Consider the following 4,307-nt stretch of genomic DNA (forward strand, 5'->3'; position numbering starts at 1 on the left):
GATTGGTCAAGTACCATGTCTTTATGTATGACATTATGAATTTTGTCCCATATGCTTCGGATATAGTGAAACATCCCAAAATACGACCCAAAAATTTTTGTTTAACAATTACTAAAAATACTAAGATAATATCATAAAGTAAAACTCATACGTCAATATTTCAAAACAGTAACTAATGGTTATGTAGAACTGTATCAAAACTATATCAATCACATTTATGAAAAACTAGAAACATCTCCCAGGACAACTGAAACTGTGGTGTATGCGATGCCATCAACCTGAGCTCTTCCCTTTGCTTGCGGAAGTACCTGAAACCAAAACTGAAACTGTAAGCACGAAGCTTAGTGAGCTCCCCCAAACTACCACATACCATACAATACATATAAACACATACTAGGCCTTGCCCACTGCATCGGACCGAAGTCCGGAAACTGCATCGGACCGACGTCCAGAACTAACCTAGGCCTTGCCCTCTGCATCGGACCGAAGTCTGGAACTACTGAGGACTTGCCTCCTGCATCGTACCGAAGTCCGGAACTAACTGCATCGGACCGAAGTCCGGAACTACTGAACATAGTATAGCATAGACATATCAACTAGCATGAACACATAAACTGCATACTGCATCGGGCTGTAACCCGGAACACATAACACATAAATCCTGTCTGAGCCACGAAGGCATCAAACATACTAACATCTGCATCGGACCAAAGTCCAGAAACTACTACTAGCTAAATGGGCCGACATTGTGGCCTTAGACCCGTTCCTACTGGAAGGAAACTCACCTCGTGATCTGGCTGCTGAGTGTATGGCTCTGGAAGCTATCTGCTGCTGCTCCAGTATCTCCCTGGCTACAATTCCACAAATACACTCAATCAAAATACTAATAACTGCATTGGGGTAAAATGACTCTTTTACCCTTGGCTAAAGTCAACTCTCCTGGTCAAGGTCAACTCTTCTGGTCAAAGTCAACTTACAGTTGACCTAACTCGCCGAGTTGGGCCGCCAACTCGCCGAGTCCCTACTCTCATTTCTCAACCTTGCTCGCTGCTACTCGTCGAGTATGGCATAAACTCGATGAGTTCCCATTCGATTCCAAAACTCAGGCTATCTACATCCGACTCGCCGAGTTGTATGAACAACTCGACAAGTTGTTCTTGAATCTAAGAAGATTGTCTTAGACTCGCCGAGTTGTATGAACAACTCGTCGAGTCCCTCAATTACTGAGTCTAACCTCCGACTCACTGAGTCCATGCTACTACTCACTAGTCCCCACTCGGAATCACTCAAAGGGGAAAAATCGGGGACTCATGACTCGACTCGCCGAGTCCGAAGAAGGACTCGCTGAGTCACATGCATGCAGTTACTAAAAACTCGATTCTGCTCAAAACCACTGCATACAATTTATAGATCTGAGTTCGTAAGGCTGGTTTACCACGTAAAGTTTCCAAATTTACATGTACAAATGCATGAAAAAGGATATAAAGGCTAAAAAGGCACTTGGAAGGATAAATCTAGGGCTATCATGCAAAATGGCTCCATAAAGGTGATAGATCTACGTTTTTGGAACTGAAACATGGCTAGATCTGAAGGTTAAGCAATCTAATATGATTTCTCTACTATGAACAAGCTAAGGAATGGATAAAATGGGCTAAATATGCTTATAAAGGAGAATCAATCATAGAAACAGAAGGAATCTGATTATTACCTCAATAAACTCTGAAATGGGTGCAAGACCTTGGATCTTCTTCTTCTCCTTTGGATCTAGCCTCTATCTTCTCTTCAAAACTTCAAGATTTACACAAGAAATGCTCAAATACTCAATGGAATGGTTAGGGTTTGCTAAATAATGCTTTGAGGGTGAAGGAGACGAGTTTGGGGGCTCATAAGATGGTTTAAATAGGGTGCAAACCCGGGGATTTAGGGTTTCTACTTGGCAGGCCGACTCGCCGAGTCCTGAATATGGACTCGCTGAGTCACCGATCTAAACGCTGCTCAAGATCACGACTCTACTCGACGATTCGGGCCATAGACTCGTCGAGTCCCTCTGCAAACTTCTAAAATAAATAATATAAAAACAACATACCAAAGACGGGTTGTTACATATAGGATCGATTGCATATGCTATAATATTCACGTGTTCTAATTTTCCAAATGCCTAGGATATTAAGAGGGAAAAAGGACTAGAACCAGATACGAATAAAGTGGTTAAACAACTATCAAGGACAATCTAAAGTTCGCTAAGGATTGGTTGCTTATGGATAGTTAGAAGTATAGTAATGAATGGGTCATGTTGATATAATTATGAATATATAGGATTCTGTTAAGAATAGATAGTCATATGGCAGTTATGGAAAATTCTCCATAATGGGAGTTAGATATTGAGAAAATTAGAAACTTCTATGCAAGAAGGATGTTCAAAGGAATGTACTTTGAATTTGAGACTTCACTTCCTTGGAATTGTCTTGTAACAATTTCCAGTGGAAAGTTTTTTTATATCGTTGGTCAAATCTCTGTGACTTTTTGTACCTAGACATTAAAAAAAGGAATCTTTGGATAGTAGTTTAGAACTAACACAATCTAATAGTGGCAATAATTTGGCATTCTTACACTTAAATATTTGGAATTGTGAAATGAGTTTAATTGGAAATGTTATCAAATTGATTTATTCCACATAGTAAGGACCATAGGTAAATATAGTGTGCATGTTTGGAGCATGGGATGACTATTGTTTTAATTCAAGTATCCAGTTGATCATTCGAAACATTATACAATGAATAATGAATAATCAATATGGTGATTAAATAAAAGGTGTTTTATTTACGTCCACAAGTTTTGGGGCCATATAAGATTAGTGTTATTCTTGTGTTTCACTTTGCATGTTTTGACTTCCAGAATAATAGGATTTATTCTAACTATCTACAGTCGATCATACTTTGGAAGTAGGTATGAAAGAACACTGTCATGAGTTGGCTTGTATGATTGTCTAAGGAGTTAGGCATAGCAACATGTTTTCTAAACCATTCATGAGTACTTCTGAAATAAGATTTGAGTATTGGATTCAATCCGCGTTCACTTGAATCACTTCATGGAATTTATCACAAGTGATTGTGAGACAATAATATCATAGAAATATTCAAACCTAGATATATGAGTTGTTAACTATGAATTGGTTGTACACTGATAGTACGAAAACGCATTGGTATCTCGATGTTATAAAACGTGTTGTTGTGTATGATTCGATGAATAGTTAGTGCAAGTATATGAGTTGAAGTTTATCTGTTTCCTTTAATCCTAAGAGGATTAAAAGCAATATCTTGGGACCCTCAATGATTTTGTTTTGACTTATGTTTCGGGCCCGATCAGAACTAAATTGATGTGTTCAGTTGTGTTTTATGTAAGATAAATCAGAAATCGAGAAACAAATTGCTGGACAATAAGTATGGCATTGTTCCATGTATTTGTCCAGCTGATATCTTGAGAGCAGAGGAGTATATAATCCCTTATCTAAAGGATGCATCACTGACTGGGTCAAAGTTAAAATCGACTTTTGGAAGCTTATGATTGCTAAGTCGGATCCTGAAGTGCATAGGCAACTATAGTTATTAGACTTATCCAAGTAGGAGACTGTTGGATTTGGTGTCTAAGCCCATAACTATAACCGGTATGTACTTGAACCGATAGTAGCATGGTCCTTTTGGGTTGCCTTCACCAGTACAATTTGATAGGATGGTTTTATGAGAATAAGGTTATTTAATTAGTATTGTCCAAGAAGTAATATGGAATTAATTTTGTTGTCAAAAGAGACTAATTAAATATGGAGGGATTGATTATGTAAATCAATGATATTTATAGAATGGGCTAAGAGATCCATGATTATGTAAGTGGGCTAAACCAATAATATAACCCATGGATAGTCCATGGAGGTTGAACCCATGGATCATAGGAACGTGGAAAGTCATGGATCATTAGGGTTTTCAAAATGTAACCCTAGCACTTGCCACAACTATAAATAGTCCCCTACATGTACCAAAATTAGTTGCACCAACCAAAGAGACAAGTAACTTATTCTCTTAGAACCTCATCTTGCATATTGGTGTTGGTGAACCATTATAGGCATCACACTTGAGGTGATTAAGTTTCCAAAGGTCAAGAACTCTACCCTACTCAAGAGGTAAGCATCTTAACTATGTTTTGATTATATATAGCTTCAATTGTATGCTAACTAGGGTGAATACTTTGGAAAAAGAAAATGCACATATATTTAGAGAAAACATATATCCAAAGCATTTAGGGTTGCATGTGCA

This window comes from Lactuca saligna, chromosome 8, assembly GCF_052625555.1.
Source record: "Lactuca saligna cultivar CGN05327 chromosome 8, ASM5262555v1, whole genome shotgun sequence".
NCBI lineage: Eukaryota > Viridiplantae > Streptophyta > Magnoliopsida > Asterales > Asteraceae > Lactuca > Lactuca saligna.